Genomic DNA, 18,077 nt, shown 5'->3' with positions numbered 1-18,077 from the left:
ATGCCTTAGTGGGTTGTTTATAAGCAACAGAAACGTATTGCTCATAGTTCTGGAGGCTGGACAGTCCAAGGTCAACGTGCCAGCAGATTCCGTGAGGGTCCACCCTCTGCATCACAGGTGGCCCCTTCTTGCAGCATCTTCGCTTGGTGGAAGGGGTGAACAAGCTCCCTTCGGCCTCCTTTAAGAAGGCACTAATCCCAATCATGACAGTAGGGCCCTCATGACCTCTCACCTCCCAAAGGCCCCACCTCTTGCTACCCCCAAGGTAGGGATTAGGTTTCCACATAAGAATCTTCAGACCATAGCAGGAGACAATAGTCCTAATTATGCACATTTGTTTCAACAGCTTCCCCAGCTCCGTCCTCAGCTTGGCATTGCTGGCAGGTGACCTAAGACAACAGAAGAGTGTCACTAAATCACATTTGGGGCTGTCACCATGGTTTCCAGAAGAACATTTGTGAAGCACACCCTTCCGTCTCCCTCAGTTGAAGCTGGCCTTGAATCAGGAGCCTTTGGAGGAAGGCAAAACGTTCTAATGTAAAGAGGTGAACCCCTTTCCCTCTCACCTGCCCCTATCCTCATCTCTACCCACCCCCCAACACACACACGCACACACAGCCATGGCTGGGACAGTTAGCAAGTCCTTCTCCCAGCCTGGTCAGACGCAGAGCAGGAAGAGCACTGTGACAGAGTCCCCTCCCAGAGCCATGCCTCAGCAGGCTGTTCCCAGGCTGCTCACAAAGGCCCCATGAAGAACCCGGGCAAGAATCCATTTGCCATGTGCCCCATTTTCTAGACATGGACATTAAGTCCCAAAACAGGTGATGTGATAAGCTGGCCAAGGGCCAGGACTTCTGCACTCACAGCCTGCCAAGGGGGTCAAGGGGGAGCCACGGTTTCTGCCTGCACAGCAGCCGTTCCCTTCCCTGCTGAGAGGAGGAGGCAGCTCTCCTTTGGTGAACTACAAAGGGATGTTGTTGAAAAGGGATGCTCCCTACCATGAGTGGTCACATGACCCAAGCCTAGCCAATCAGATTCACAGGAAGGGTTTGGGACAAGCCGGGTACCCTAATTTCCACCGATGAGAGTCAGGCCTGAGAGTTTTGCTGGAACCCCTGGTTCCGAGAAGTCCAGCTTCTTGGAAAATGCCCCTGGAGTGTTCTTGGGTTGCTGAGAAGCAGGCCCTGGGAGACCAGGGGGACAAGGGATATTGGGGTGATTCCTATGAAAGATAAAAGGTGGAGGAAGCAGAACTGGGAAGAAAAGCCTTCAGCCCCTGACACGAATCTCACGGCAGCCATCACAGCAAGGTCCAGTAAATTTATATTTATATTTATATTATTATTAGATATAATACTCATCATCTAAAATATTTTGAGTACCACACTTAAACGTTTTTGTTTTTCCAAACTTGACCTTTATACATCAAAGGAGGCTTCTTTCCACCCTGCACAGCCTGGATGGAGCCAGTGAGCAGAACTAGGCCCAGCCACTGCCTTTGGTTTGTCTTCCTCTGAAGGAAAAATACACCAGCAAAGACGACGTTCTATCACCCAATTTGAGTGTCTCATTACAATTACATAATGCTAATTGCCAGCTTTGTGTTCCATTTGGCAACTTGTTAAAGTAATTGAACAAAATATAACTAATGAACAATTATCATGAAGTTCATAATTAGGTCCTTGAAACACTTGATACAAAAAATATTTCAGATTCTTTTTCAAAAAAACTGTACTCAAGTGACGTGAGGTGAGGCCGACCCAGGAACTGAAGAAAGCTATGAATGGCTCCTCTGGTTTGAAAGGAATAAAATCCCCCAAATCATTACCCAGGTAACAGCACTGGCCTCCCAGAGCTGATACACTAATTTGAAGGAGATGGTGGATGTGAGTGGCTAACTCGAGGCTTTGGCAGGTAGTAGGTGAACAAGAAATACTTGTTCCTTCCCTCCTGTTGGGCAGGAAGTTCACTGAGGGGAGACAATGCTATCCATTACTGTCTATATTCTGTGGGGCCTTGTCTGGGAGCCTGACACCCAGAGGTTCTTCGAAAGTGGAGCTAAAAAGAGAATATTGAATCTGCTGCTTCCTGAAGACGTCCTTCCCTGCCACTCAAGATGAACAATAACAGAGGAACCACAGGTCACACACTCAGATCAGCAACAGTATAGCGGACTCTGTAGTTGGCAACCCAACAGCCATCACCACAATCGAGGTGAAAAATTCAGTATCTAAATAGTAACTTCACAGTGGAGGAGACTGGAAGCCCCACCTTACCCAAGCAGCCAAAGTTAACATCCCCAGAGATGGGACTAATGAGCATTAGTCCCATTATTAGTAATGAGCATTAGTCCCATTATTAGTAATGAGCATTAGTCCCATTAGTAATGAGCATTAGTCCCATTATTAATAATGAACATTAGTCCCCTTATTAGTAATGAGCATTAGTCCCATTAATAATGAGCATTAGTTCCATTACTGGGGCTCTGATGTGTGGCCTCTGATATGACCTGCCTCAAGAAGGCCTCAGCACCACCTCCACACAGTCCTGCCAAAAGTTCCTAACTGAATCCAAACATCAGGAACCATCAGACAACCCAATGTGAAGAGCGTGCTGCAAAGTCACTGGCCTGTCCTCTCGAAAACATCAAAGCCATGGAAGGCAAATAAAGTCCCAGGAAGTTCTCCTGATTCACGGAGAATAAGGAGATGTTTCAATAGAGTGCATTGTGTGATCTGGGCCTTTATTCTGCTATAAAGGACATATTTTTTTTTTTGAGACGGAGTCTTGCTCTGTCCCCCAGGCTGGAGTGCAGTGGCGCCATCTGGGCTCACTGCAAGCTCCGCCTCCCGGGTTCACGCCATTCTCTTGCCTCAGCCTCCCGAGTAGCTGGGACTACAGGCGCCCACCACCATGCCCGGCTAATTTTTTGTATTTTTAGTAGAGATGGGGTTTCACTGTGTTAACCAGGATGGTCTCAATCTCCTGACCTCGTGATCTGCCCGCCTCGGACTCAAAGTGCTGGGATTACAGGCGTGAGTCACCGTGCCCAGCCAAAGGACATTATTAAGACAAAGGCAGGATCCGAAAAAGGTGAGTAAATTAGATAATAGTAGTTTCCACGTTAATTTCCTGATGATTGTGCTATGGCTATGTAAGAGAATATCCTCGGTTTTTTGTTTTTTTTTTTTTTTGAGACGGAGTCTGGCTCTGTCACCCAGGCTGGAGTGCAGTGGCCAGATCTCAGCTCACTGCAAGCTCCGCCTCCCAGGTTCACACCATTCTCCTGCCTCAGCCTCCCAAGTAGCTGGGACTACAGGCGCCCACCACCTCGCCTGGCTAGTTTTTTGTATTTTTTAGTAGAGACGGGGTTTCACCGTGTTAGCCAGGATGGTCTCGATCTCCTGACCTCGTGATCCACCCGTCTCGGCCTCCCAAAAGTGCTGGGATTATAGGCTTGAGCCACCGCGCCCGGCCAATATCCTCGTTTTTAGGAATTCACAATGGAGTATTTAGGGACAAAGGGACATTGTGTCTGCAGTTGACTCAAACTATTCAGAAAAAAAAAAAAAACACATAAGTGTGTATGTATGCATGTGTGTGTATGTAGGGAGAGGGAAAAAGATAAAACAAATGTCACATGATGCCAACATTTGGGCAGTTTGAGTGAAGAATATCTAGAACTGTTTATGTTATTCTTGAAACTTTAATTTGAAATTATGTCAAAACACAAAAAGGAAAGGAATACAGATACCTGCTTCCCAGTTTCCTCTAGAGCTAGGGGTGGCCAAGAGACACAGTTCTAGCCAATGAATTGGGGGAGAAGGCTGCTGAGGATCTTTCTGGGGATAAATTTTCCTCTGGTGAAATAAGAATGGGCTTCAAAGAGACTTCTCACTACACTGGCTGGCTCACTGCTTTAAGAATGTGAGGATGTGGTGCCAGAGCTGCAGCAGCCATCTTGTGACCATGAGGAAAAGGCCAAGAAACTCACAAAGCTTTCCCCATGTATGAGTTTCCCTGATACTGCTGCCCCACTTATTAGGTTACGTAAGATCATTCAATTCCTGTACTCCTTCAATCCCATTCATCATTCCAGGACCAGTGTCAGAACCTGTATCACTCAGGACCAGACAGACAGGGCAGCCCCCATGTCAAATATTACCAAAGGGAAAAGAGCTCCGGAGACCTTACATCAGCAATAAAGTGCTGTGGCCTAGAAATGACACGTCCCTTCCACTCACAACTCATTGGCCTTCACAGAACACAGGGCCTGGCGCTGATTCCACAATTCTTATTTTTGAGGGGTTTGCATGCCAAAGTTTTGACCCTTTTCCTCAACTATAAATTCCTCATCGTAAGTTTTTAAAGATAATGATGCCCAGACTTTTCCCCAAACTATTCAAATCATCACCTGGAGTCAGGAGTCCGAGACAAGCCCGGGCAACATGGGGAAACCCCGTCTCTACTAAAAACACAAAAATTAGCCAGACATGGTGGTGCGTGCCTGTAATCCCAGCTACTCAGGAGACTGAGGCACGAGAATCATTTGAACCTGGGAGGCAGAGGGTTGCAGTGAGCCAATATTGTGGCACTGCACTCCAGCCTGAGTGACAAAATGAGGCTCCGTCTAAAACATTAAAAAAAAATCAGAATCCCTGCGAGTAGGGCCTGGAAATCAGTATTTTACAATTCAGGTATAACATACATTTATAGTCCATAGTAAAAATTTTCACTGTACACCTCAAATATTTTTATTATGGTAAAATACACTTAACATAAAACTTGCCACTTTACCCATTTTTAAGCGTCCAGTTCAGTGGCATCAAGTACACTCACGGTGTGACGCAAAAGTTACCACCATCCATTTATAGAACCTTTTTATCATCCCAAACAAAAACTATGTACCCATCAAACATGCTCTCCCCATTCCTTCTCTCTCCCCATCCCTGAATAAGCTCTGGTCTACTTTCTGTCTCTATGAATTTGACCATTCTAGGTATTTCATAGAAGTGGAATCATACAGTATTTTTCATTTTGTGACCAGGGTCTGTCACTGATGATAATGTGTTCAAGGTTCATGCACATTGCAGTGTACGCCTGCGTGTGTGTGTGCACATGTATGCATGTGTTCATTCCTTTTCATATAATATCATGAAATAAAATGTGTTCTGGCCGGGTGCGGTGGCCCAAGCTTGTAATCCCAGCACTTTGGGAGACCGAGACGGGCAGATCACGAGGTCAGGAGATGGAGACCATCCTGGCTAACACAGTGAAACCCCGTCTCTACTAAAAAATACAAAAAACTAGCCGGGCGTGGTGGCGGGCGCCTGTAGTCCCAGCTACTCAGGAGGCTGAGGCAGGAGAATGGTGTAAACCCAGGAGGCGGAGCTTGCAGTGAGCTGAGATCTGGCCACTGCACTCCAGCCTGGGCAACAGAGCGAGACTCCATTTCAAAAAAAAAAAAAAAAATGTGTTCTATCCCTACAATAGAATATTATTCAGCCACAAAAAGGAAAGAAGTTCCTCTATGTTCTACAGTATTCTATTGCAGGGATAGAACACATTTTATCATTCATCAGTGACAAACGCTTGGGTTGCCTCCGCCTTTTGGTGATTGTGAATAACGCTGCTACAAACATTAGCATACGAGCATCTGTTTGTGTCCTGGCTTTCAGTTCTTTTAGGTATATACCTAGTAGTGCAACTCCCGGCTCACAGGGTAATTATGTTTAACTTTCTGAGGGACCACCAGCATGTTTCCACAACAGATGCACAATTTACATTCCCACCAGCAAGGCACCAGGGTTCCAGTTTTTCCACATCCTCATCAAAGCCCAGTTGTTTGGTACACATATATGAACTCAAGTAACCACCATGTAGATAAAGACATCTAACATTTCCTGCACCCCAGAAGGTACCCTCATGAGAACCGGTATTGTTGCAAGCTCCCCAGCAGCCAGGGTCAAGAACCATGCCCTAAACTTTTAGTGGTTCTATCTCTGGCAAGGCTGGCTAACACTCAACCTAAAAATAAACCTCGAGTCTGAAAATGGAACATTAAAAATGACATTGTCACCTTGACAGAGTGGCTAATAACGCTCCAGCGGGCAGGAGCCCATCAATCATAGGCCTCTGCCTTCTGTGTGGAGAGCTGAGGAAGATGCCAAGATGGAAAGGAGGGATGCAGCACAGGACAAGCCAGGGTGGCTGCCTGGGCACAGAAATCCCAGCCCACACCTTCCCAGGCCTCTCCCCAAACTGGGAACAAGAAATCTAGCAGCCAGACAGAAGCACTGCCTTCCCTGAATTCAATTTGCAAGGTCAATCATGTAAGAACCCAGGCCTAATAGAATTGTCACATCTGTGTCACGGTCATTTACAACGCACTCTTGCCGCGTCTGAACATGAAAGCAATTATGTGATACATACTTTGGCAAGAACCTGAGGTTCCCATCAAGAGGGAGAGAAACACTGTCAAGTCAGGTTATTTAAAGAAAGAAAGAACGAAAAGAACGAAAGCTACAAAGACACATTCATTATGAAAATTTGAAAATTTCCACTTCCCTAGAAATCACATAAGAAGACTTAAGAGTCGGAATCCTTTTGAAAGCTCCATTGTCTTAAAAGTATAAATAGCATCTTTTTAGAAACACACAATTTCAATCAAGCTGGAATAATGGGAAGTACCATTCATGGAACGTTGTCTTTTAAAATTTCATGACACATGAAATGATTCTCACTCCAAATCTAATTAGAGGCTCAGGCATATGAGAGTTTGTGACAACGTCAAAGCGCTTGGAAAACGTACATGTAATTGATCTTCTTCACTGGGGTATGATTTCTTTTAATCAATCTAGAGATTCAGGAAGTACCCAAAGAAAGGACCATGAGAAACAGGGTTATCAAAAGAGGGAGTCTCTCTATCCTTCTTGGGAGCTCTTTCCAAAAGGGCTGGCCCTAGCCCATGGGACCTTGGGCAAGTTTCTTGAACCTGAGCCTTATTCCCCATCTTCAAAAGAGGGATAATGATAACCCTACCTCCTAGGGTTATAGTCAGGATCGTGGCCCTGGAACAGCGCCCAGCATACAGTATGTACTACAGCAATGTTAGCTATTATTGGCACCAAGTGGCTAAGCCCTAACGGCTCAACAGAACCCAGCCCAAAGCCCACACAATTGTGACTCCAGCCCCTGAAGCCAGTGGTCTCAGGCCCTGTTGCAAAAGGACAACTCAGCAGACCACACAATAGGAGCCATATCCTTTAGCCACCAGACAGCCCAGGCTCACAAAAAACTTCAGTAACAGGCACAGACGGGACCCGGTAGTCATTACCAAAACTGCAGTTCCCTCCACCCCAGCCTGGGTGAGACATGAGCACCCACCACCTCCCTCTTCAAATGCCTTCTTTCCAGTGCCAGTTCCCACCAGCAGTCCTTCAGCCCTGCTTGCCTACAGGCCAGGGACTCCTGCCCCAGGCCACTCAAGGTTTCCATCCTACCTGGGGCCTCTGATGGACCATAGAAGGGCACCGTCTCTGCTCTCCCAGGATATTTTTCGGGGAAATGGGCCATTGACGAAGACAGGTGGCACAGCACACTGCTCACAGAGTTGGCAGCCAGGATTCCCGGGCTCCAGTTCCCAGTCCGCTACTGTTGGCTGGCTGACGCTGGGTGGGCCAAACTCTCTGCACCTCAGTTTCCATCCTGTAAAAACAGAGCTCATAAAAGCATCTTCTTTGTGGGATACTTGTGAGGGTTAAACGAGTTGATGCTTTACGTGCTCAGGACAGCCTAAGAGCTCACTGAGGGTTTGCTCAAGGAGTGGTTTCCACTCTGCTCAGCCCACACTGTAGACTTTGCAGAAACATGACTATTTTTCAGTAACCAAAGTTAATTTTTTATGAACTCCCACTCTTGTAGGGATGCTGAATCTGCCATAGGTGAGACTTCCCTTCTTTCCCCAGTGTTGTACCTATATTTGGGCAGGAGTGTGTCTCGCCACAGCAGGGGATGGAGGGGACATGTTCTCACTATCACCTCCCCACCGTGGTGCCCACTGAGGTGGCCTTATCGCTCTCTGGATCTAACCACTGACCCAGGGAGGCCCTTTTGGCAGAGCCTGGGGATGACGATGATGCAGACCCCACAGGGCTGTCTGAGGACTAATGAATCAATGCACATGTAGCCCTTAGAACAGGGCCCAGCCCATGCTGGTGGTCATTCCATGTTAGCCACTTTGACCTGGCCATCGGGGACCCAAGGAATGTGGGCCCAGCCTTGCCTCATCTTCCCTTTTATTCCAAGAGAAGCTGTGAAATCTCCCAATTTCTAAATTGGCATTGGATCCAAATAAACAGTGATTGTGAGAAGCAAGCAAGATACAGCTGAGGGCTAGATTTGAACCCTTGGCCATTAGTTTGAGATGTCTGTCCGTTGTGGCTAAGTTTGCCATTCATGGCTAGTCCCATTTTACAGATGGAAGAGGTAAGACCCTGAGTGGTTGAAAAACTTGCAGTATGACGCAGTTGGCTGAGCCAGGACTTTAACCCAGACTGTTGGATCCAGGGTCAGTCCTCTCACACTTGTGCCTTCCATTAACATCCATGGCCTTTAGACAGAGCAGGCTCCTGTTGTCCTCAGCTTCCCTGTGGCTGTACCCGACCTTCTACTTGTATGTACATCACCAAATCCCTGTTCCAATTATGACTGCTGCATAAATATACTGAAATTTAGTAGCATACAACAAGTGAACTTATTATATTTCACAGATTCCATGGGTCAGGGGGCTTGACTGGGTGATTCTTCTGTTCCACGTGGTGTCAACTGAGGTTACTCAATGATATGCAGCTGGCAGATGGCCGATCCAGAGGCTGAAAGATGGCTCCATTCATATGCCTGGTGCCTTGGTGGGGATGGCTGGAAGATGGGGCTCTGCTGGGACTTCTGACCACAGCGCCTCCACGTGGCTCTTCCAGCATGGTACCTCAGGGTATGAGACCTCTTAAATGGTAGCAGGCTCCTGCAAATAAGCATCCCCAAAAGAACCAGGCAGAGCTACCTGGTTTTCCTGGTCCAGGCTATAAGTCACTGAGCGTCACCTCTGCTATACTTTATAGAACAAACCAGTCACCAGCCCACCTAGATTGGTGGGGAGGGGATATAGACATGCCCCTCACCAAAAGAAGTGTCAAAAATTGTGTGGCCGTTTTTCTTTAACTGCCACAACCCCTGAGGTAACTGTAAAGTTCAAGAGCACAACAAATTTATAAGATGGATTTATCCCGGAAAGGGCTGCTCCTTCTCAAAAGGTGGCCTCCCACTTAAATCCCACGGATCCTCAAAACCCAATTCTTTCATCTGCATTCTGTGCAAATAAGCCTCATTTGTCTTCATGACCCGTGAGCATGCAGACCTAGAAACACTTTTTTTTTTTTTTTTGGAATTCTGATTGGGAATTCTTCCAGGCCAGAACCAGGCAGTTCTTTAAAACAAGGCCTGTCTTACCGATTTGCATGCATCCACCATCACTGGGGACCTCATTGCCTGAGGCAAAGGTCCCCAGCCTTTTTGGCACCAGGGAACTGTTTCGTGGAAGACAGTTTTTCCATGGGGAGAACTGATTGTTTCAGGATGAAACAGTTCCACTCATCAGGCATTAGCTTCTCCTAAGGAGCGCACAATCTAGATCCCTGACATGACTGAAGTTCACAACAGAGTTTGAGCTCCTGAGAGACTCGAATGCCACGGCTGATCTGACAGGAGGCAGAGGTCAGGCGGTAACGCTCTCTCGCCTGCTGCTCACCTCCCACTGTGCGGCGCAGTTCCCAGCAGGCCACGGGCTGGTACTGGTCCACGGCCCGGGGCTTGGGGAACACTGATAAGCCACCTATAGTCAGGCAGAGAATCAAGCAGTGACCTAAGCTCACAACTCAGCCGCGGCACTTCTTCCTCACCTGGAATTCTGCCTCTTCACAAAAGCCCCATGACTGCTATTAGGTGGAGGTGCTTGTCACGCCTGAGATCCATCCTCTCCCCGTTCAGCCTCCAAGCCCTGATCCTTCCCTGAGGCGCCTCCATGCCACAAGGTCAGGTCACGTGTTTCCAGTTGAACTGGCCCCGCCTCCTGCTGCAGGGCCGTCACATGATCCAGGTGCCACCAATCAGAACCTCCCATTCCCCTGGTTTCCATGATTGGTTCAGAGATGGGCACATGACCCGGGCCAAGCCAATGGGACTCCTCTTCAGGCCTTTTGTTGGAACTTCGGCAAAAAGTCAGACTGAAGCCTATGCAGAAGGAAGGAGAGGTTGTAAAAGAATAGGAGATAACATTTATTGAGCACCTGCTATGTGCCCAGCACTATTTTATTGGCAACATGGTTATTTCACTACCATCACAGCCTCATGAAATACATAGTATTCTCTTTCTTTTCTTTTTTTTTTTTTTTTTGGAAACGGAGTCTCACTGTGTCACCCAGGCTGGAGTGCAGTGGCACAATCTTGGCTCACTGCAACCTCTGCCGGCTGAGTTCAAGCGATTCTCCTGCCTCAGCCTCCGAGTAGTTGGGATTACAGGTGCCCACCACCACGCCCAGCTAATATTTGTATTTTTAGTAGAGATGGGGTTTCAGCATGTTGGCCAGGCTGGTCTCGCACTCCTGACCTCAGGTGATCCACCCACCTCGGCCTCCCAAAGTGCTGGGATTACAGGCATGAGCCACCACGCCCAGCTGAGATGCATAGTATTATTAATCCCCACATTTCTAAATGGGAGAAAGGAGGTTCAAAGAGGTTAAGTGAGGTCTGTGGTCACGCAGGAAGAGGCAGAGCCATCACTCACATCCAGGCACTTGGTTCCAGAATAGTGTTCCAGATTTAAGAAACCTTCAGGATACCTGGTTACGTTTTAGTTTCTGATTAGCAATAAATACTTTTTGGTATAAACGCATCCTATGCAATATTTGGGACGTTCTTACACTGAAAAACTAGCTATTCATTGTTTTTCTGAAACTTACATTTAACTGGGTGTCCTGTATTTTATCCAACAACCCAATTCCAGAGCCCATGGTCTTAACCACTATGCCCTACTGCCCATACAGATGCCATGAGAGATGTTGAATCCTGATTACATTGACCCAGCCCTGGATCCTGCTGTGCCTGAAGCCAGTGATGAGAGATGGCTTTCTGTCACTTGCATCTGAAGAGTTCTGACTGACACAGTGCTATGCCGAATTCAAATGAGCACTTTATTGAGCCCTGCTCTGTAGTTGGGACCAAGGGGTGGGAGATACAGTGGAGGTGAAGGAGGAAGATTGCCATCCTCAAGGACCGGAGTGGGGCTGAGAAGACAGAACTCACATGTCTGGAGGTGCTAAGTAGAGTGTGCCGCACACTGAGGCCTGGGCCACTGGCCGAGTGTGTTAGTGCTCTACTGGTGCATGGTAAATTATCACACACTTAGCAGTGGAAAACAGACCGAGACTCTGTTGTGCTGGGGTGGGAGCAGGAGACAGGCACAGGGAGGCTACAGAGAGAAAGAAGGGGCAAGGGAGGAAAGGAGAGAGGGGGCCAGCACCTGTGAAAAGAGGAAACGAAACAGGGCTGGTTGCTGCCTCCTGCTTCTTAAAGGAAACCACCTGCCCATCCAGGGCCCACCTCCTCAGCCCTCAGTCCTGTTACTGTGTGCAGCGGGTTCCACACCTGAAGGGGCTATATGACCCAGGCCTAATCAATCAGCATATTGTCTCCTCCTGGCCAGTGATTGGCTCAGGTTTGGTCATATGATCCAAATAGCCAATAAGCTTCAAGATGGGGACTCAAGTTGAAACTACTTGGGGGAAATCTTTCTTCCCCTCTTAACACTGTGAGGACATAAGCCTGGAGCTGAAAGAATTCGTCTTGCCATCATTAGAGGAGAGTCCATCTGAGAATGTCAACACAGAGGAAGGCAGAGATGAGATGGAGAGAGAGAACACTGATAATGTCATCAGAGCGTCTGGATCCAGCCACACCTGAAGCTAATCCTAGCATTGGAGTTTTCAAAATGGTGAGCCAATTACCCCTTTTCTGCTTGAGCCAGTTGGTGTTGGGGTTTCTGTTACTAGTAGCCAGCAAAATATTTAGTCATGATTGAAAAAAAAAAAAGGGGGATGCCAAAAACAAGGGGACCAGGCCCCGCAGGTAAATAGTGAGCAGGGTTGGTGAGACTGATAAGCACAGAGCCTGCAAAATGGAAACTGGGTCCAAGCCTCGTGGTGCCACTTGACAACCACTCCCTTTTTCTCTCCCAAAAACCCAACATGACTTGTGATCTTAGTGTTTGAGCCAGGGAAAGAAAGAAAGAAGTAGGAGGGAGTCCCAAGATGAAATCGTTTGGAAATAGTCCCAGAGCATAATGAATTGACTAACACCTGTTTCTCCCCTGGAAGTCATCTAATGAAATTATTAGACCATCAATTTACCACCGTGATGGCCAAGAGTGCTCTTTAACGGGATAAACCGTGACAACAAAGCCAGAATTCCACTTGTAATATGCCTTACACACCTTTATTTTATTTTTTTGTTTGTTTTTGTTTTTTCTTCACTGCAACCTCCGCCTCCCGGGTTCAAGCGATTCTCCTGCCTCAGACTCCTGAGTAGCTAGGATTACAGGTGTTCACCACCATGCCCGACTAATTTTTGTGGGTTTTTTTTGTTTTTTTTTGTTTTTGTTTTTTTTTTTTGGTATTTTTAGTAGAGATGGGGTTTTGCCATGTTAACCAGGCTGGTCTCAAACTCCTGATCTCAGGTGATTTGCCTGCCTCAGCCTCCCAAAGTGCTGGGATTACAGGTGTGAGCCGCCATGCCTGGCCATTAAACACCTTCTTTAACAGGCCTTTACTTATGATTCTCTTTAAAGTTTGGACACACATTGGCAGGAAGCTTTTAGAAATCATTTGCACTAATCTAAAAGGCAGTCATGGCTCAGAGTAAAAGAATCTCAGCTCCTCAAAGCCAGCTGAAGCTTCTGAGGCCTAATCAGACAGGCTCCTGATCATCTTTGCTGTGTGTTCACTGCCTGTCTGCTGGATGGTCAGAACCCTTCTCATGTTTTGCGCACACATGGTGCTCAGGCACAGTGAGAGGAGAAGAGCAAGAAGGGAAGGAGGAAGCTGGTGAGCCAACGTCCTGTCGTCACTGGGCTTTCACCAGCCAGCGCCCAATGCAGACCCACCTGCCGCCCCTACTGAGCCCAGCAAAAGGAGCTGCCCTCGGCACGATCTTCCAAATGCTCATCCAATGATGTCACTGCTCTGGGCACCCTTAGAATGTGGTCCATGCCCAGCACTGCGATCCCACCTGCTCTCCCACTCTCTTGCCACCTGTATTAGTCAGGGTTCCCTAGAGGGACAGAACTAATAGGATAGGTAGATATAAGGGGAGTTTATCTTAAAGTATTAACTTACATGATCACAAGGTCCTACAATAGGCTGTCTGCAAGCTTAAGGAGCAAGGAGAGCCAGTCCGAGTCTCAACACTGAAGAACTTGGAGCGTGATGTTCGAGGGCAGGAAGCGTCCAGCACGGGAGAAAGATGTAGGCTGGGAGGCTAGGCCGATCTCATCTTTTCACGTTTTTCTGCCTGGCAGCTGATTAGATGGTGCCCACCAGAATAAGGGTGGGTCTGCCTTCCCCAGCCCACTGACTCAAATGTTCATCTCGTTTGGCGACACCCTCACAGACACACCCAGGATCAATACTTTGCCTCCTTCAATCCAATCAAATTGACACTCAGTAGTAACCATCACACCCCCATATTCTCCAAATAGCCTTTCTTGTTCCTGTAGTTCAGTTCATTCCCGTCTCAGGACCTCTGGCTGGCTGGTCATCCGATGATCTTCACATGACAGTGTCAGGCCTCCCAGGCTTCGGCTTCAGTGTCACCTAAAGGAGGCCCCCGACCACTGTGGCTAAAGAGCATCCTGTCCCATCAGACCTCCTCTTGTTTCCTGTTGGCCATCTGTCCGCCTCCACGAGGCATACCCTCTGTGGTGCAAAGAGCTCAACTACCCTGGTGATCACTGGGTCCAAGGATAAGCACAGATATATCCGTTGGACACCTGAGTTAGTACCTGGTCCCCGGGCTCTGCAGAACACTGAAGAAAAGCCACTTGATTGGGACACAGAGCTGTCACTGCACTGAAAACCACTGAGGGCACAGGCTGAGGTCCGGTGGCCATGAGCAGCTGCAATTGGTCAGTGTTCTGTGAGAACGGGGAAATCGCCCTGCTTGCCTGCCTGTCTGAATGGGCATTGGGCTTTCGGGATTCAGCTTGGACTAGAATAGAAACTACATTCTGACATCCTCACAGCTCTGTTCTTTGGGGTTTGGGGATTTGGGGTTTGTTTTTTGAGAAAGAGTCTTGCTCTGTCACCCAGGCTGGAGTGCAGTGGTGCAATCACAGCTCATTGTGGCCTCAACCTCCCAGGCTCAAGGGATCCTCCTGTCTTAGCCTCCTGAGTAGCTAGAACCACAGGTGCACGCCACCATACCCAGCTAATTTTTAAAAAATTGTTTGTAGTCAGGATCTCACCGTGTTGCCCAAGCTGGTCTCAAACTCCTGGACTCAAGCAACCCTCCTGCCTTGGCCTCCTCCCAAAGCGCTAGGATTACAGGTGTGAGCCACCATGCCTGGCTTTTTCGGGTTTTGATAGGCATGCATTCTCAGCTTTAAAGGCACATACACTCATATTCACACACATGTTCACACACATGTACACATACATTCACACACGTACACATACATTCACATACACACATAAGGCCAAAGTTGTAAAAACCAACATGTTTGCCTCACAAACCTCACAGTCCACCCTTCAAAATACAGAGATGCAAACACAAGCAGCATCGCCTCTGCACACGTGTACACGCACGCTCCACCCCAGCTGATTTTCCAGCTCCCGGGCAGCAGGACCCAGCGGGGTAACCCCCATCCCAACTCAAGTGAAGCAGCAGCCGCCCAGGAGTCGGGCACAGAAGCAGCCAGATTCCTTCATTCCTGTGGGAGGGGCTGCAACTGTCCCTCATCACCGTTCCCCACCCTTCCTTGTCACAGAGCCATCTCTACCCACCACGAGAGTTCTGGGAGGGCACCCATCACCCTGCTGGGCAGCACATCTCCCCGCCTCCTACACAGCTGATTGCAGTTGGGTGACAAGGTTGTGGCCAAGGGGGTGAGGGTTAAGGTTAGGTCACCTCTTCCATGACTGTGGTGAGCCAGCATCTTCCAAGTGGACAAGACCTGCACACCAGTGGGGGAAGCAGCCATTTGGAAGCCCAGGTCCTTGGGTGACCTTGCAAAACAAAGCCACCTGCCCACCCCGGCCCACCCATTCACCTCAGAGTGGTGACAGGAGGGAAGACATGTTCCTGATTGAGCCAGATTTGGTGGCACCTGTTAGAGCAGCCCAGCTTGAACCTAGTGACAGATTATCCCCATAAATCCGCACGTGACAGTCCCTCTGAAGGCTTGAGTCTATCGCAGGATAGGATGTGGCTGGGTCCTCAAAGGCAGTTTTGGGCATTTGCACTCGAGGGAAGGGGCTCTTCTGCTCACCTACAGCCATGGTGACAGGGGTGTTACGACATCAGGAAGATGCCTTTCCTAAGGAATGTGGGTTTCAGGCCGTCTGTTTGAGAAACAGATGAGTGAGCCAACCGAGGCGCTATCCTAGAGGGCTCAGATGCCACTGCGGGGACAGGTCAGTGGCTGCCTGCAGCTGGAGTTGATCAGTTCAGCTCCAGTTGAGAATCCTCCCAGGCGAGAAGGTGGAGCTGGGCAGCCCGAGCGTGAGAAGGAGGCCTCCAGCCTGGAGAAGGTTCCTGGAGGTGGGCAGGAAGGGCCTGGAGGAGGACCAGCTGCTCAGAGACCTGCTGGCCGTGGGAGACAGCAGAATCCTGGCAGCCCCAGCCAGGCTGCGTGGCAGATCCTGATGCCTTTAGAAGCTCCTGATGGGACAGGCCTGGTGGGGAGTTGGAAGAAGACGAGAAGGCACGGTGCAGCCCACGGCCATCTCAAAGATGAAAAGGCAGCTGGCCGGCAGGTGGTGGGTTTTTGAGAGTGATGCTCAGGCCAAGGAACGTCAAAAGCAGCCTCAGCACCACGTGCACTCAACTGGCTGTTGTTCCAGACCATCTGTTTCTCATTAATGAAGTTGTCCAGCAGGGCTTATTAATAAGGATGCGTGGGCTTATTCAGCCTGGGCCGTCTTGCTGGAACTAAAGGGCATACTGATTAAGCTGTAATGACTCCTCAGGCACTGTCAACATGAAGGGAATCTCCAAGCACCCGGTGAGAGGAGAGGACCTTGCAGGCCCTGGGCCCGACCTGAACCCTAAGGCCCACGGGCCACTCACAGGGAAGGACAATCCCAGCCCAAGTGTCATCAACCAGGGTTCCCTGCTGCTCCCAACAACCACCATCCACTTCTTCCTTGGCCAACAGGACCAGACTGTGTTTGCAAAGTGAGGTCAGCAGAATAGCAGCCCCCGAAGATACCCACATCCTAATCCCTGGAACCTATGAATGGGTTAGGTTACAGGGCGCTGTGGGTTAGGTTACACGGCACTGTGGGTTAGGTTACACGGCGCTGTGCGTTAGGTGACACGGCGCTGTGCATTAGGTGACACGGCGCTGTGGGTTAGGTGACACGGCGCTGTGAGTTGGATGTGGCTTGTCCATGCCAAAACTCATGTTGACATTGATACCCAATGTAGCAGTGCTGGGAGGGGTCAGATCCCTCCTGAATACATTAATGCCCTCCGTAGGGGTTGAGTTTTTGCGGTCACTTGTGCCTCGTGAGAACGGATTAGTTCCCAAGGGCGCGGTTGTTGAAGGGTCTGGTTTCCTCTCACCACGTGATCTCTGCATGCACCTGTTCCCCCTCCATGTTCTTCCATGAGTGGAAGCAGAGTGAGGCCCTCACCAGATGCAGCTGCCCACGCTTGGACTTTTCAGCCACCAGAATCATGAACCAAATGAACCCCTTAGTAAATTATTAACTTATAAATCACCCAGCTTCAGGTGTTCTGTTGAGCAAAACAAAATGGACTAAGACATGGTGAGGGGGAATGAGGGCTGCAGATGGAATTACGGTTGTTAATCAGCACATATTAAAATAAGGAGATTATCCTGACTTACTCAAGTGGGCCTGCTGCAACCACAGGGGATTCTTACATGTGAACATGGCAGGTGGGAGTGTCCGCGTCAGAGAGCTGCAGCGGAAGGAGGGTGTGACCGGCCACTGCTGAAGACAACAGGACACCACCAGACAAGAAACACAGTGGCCTCTAGAAGCAGGAGAAGGCAAGGAAATGGATTCTCCCCTGCAGATTCCTGAAGGAACACAGCCCTGCTGTCACCCTGATTTCAGCCCAGTGACACCCACAGCCGACTTCTGACCTCCAGGACTGTAATTGAGGCTGTGTTAAGCCACTGCCTTTGTGAAAATTTGTTACAGCAGCTGTCGGAAACTCACAAAAAGGGAACAGGTCCTGTTTGAAATACTGAAGACCCCCAGATGCCCTTGCAGCAAAGGTGGCCTCGTGTCCCCATGCCGGCTGGTGAGCCCCAGCAGATACTGCTGGCTTTCCAGAAAAGCCCTCATTTTGTGGATAAAAAGGGACACACTCCAGAGATGCAGCTTTTTGCCTTTACCCAGCCCCCTTCTCACTCCCACCTTCTTCCTGCCTCAAGCACGGATGAAAGACTAGAGGTGGGGCAGCCACCCAGGGCCAAGATGATGACTGCCACATCCTGAGGACAGAGTGCGACAGACAGGAGCCAGGACTGCTGCACTGTGGAGTCGCTGCCTGGCCCCAGGAGAATGGACTGCCTCCAACTTCCTGTGACGTGAGAGCCATAAACGCTGCTGGGCCGAGCCTGGATTCCATGGCATGCAGCCAGACACAACCAAGTGACATGCAGCTCTGCGATGACAAGAAAGGAGCTGACGTCCAAAAACCTGGCTGGCGCTGGGTGTTGGGGAGTCTCAGGGTGAAGGAGGCCCAGGGTGCTGGCTTCACACGGAGCAGCGTTC

General features: G+C 49.1%; 1 long non-coding RNA gene across 1 annotated transcript in view; it reads right to left on the bottom strand.

Annotated features, from left to right (window-relative positions):
* The window catches only part of LOC119622669 (uncharacterized), a 28,921-nt gene extending 17,931 nt beyond the window's left edge, over positions 1-10,990 (bottom strand). The window contains exons 1-2 of the long non-coding RNA XR_012094616.1: positions 9,957-10,990; positions 7,503-7,707 (exon numbers count right to left, since the gene is read on the bottom strand). This is a non-coding gene — a long non-coding RNA (uncharacterized lncRNA). The remainder of the gene's footprint in view (positions 1-7,502; positions 7,708-9,956) is intronic.
* Between the last annotated feature and the right edge of the window lie 7,087 nt (positions 10,991-18,077).

The sequence above is a fragment of the Chlorocebus sabaeus genome, chromosome 11 (genome assembly GCF_047675955.1).
Source record: "Chlorocebus sabaeus isolate Y175 chromosome 11, mChlSab1.0.hap1, whole genome shotgun sequence".
NCBI lineage: Eukaryota > Metazoa > Chordata > Mammalia > Primates > Cercopithecidae > Chlorocebus > Chlorocebus sabaeus.
Note: the sequence above shows the minus strand (reverse complement) of the source record. Positions and strands in the feature narration are given on the sequence as shown.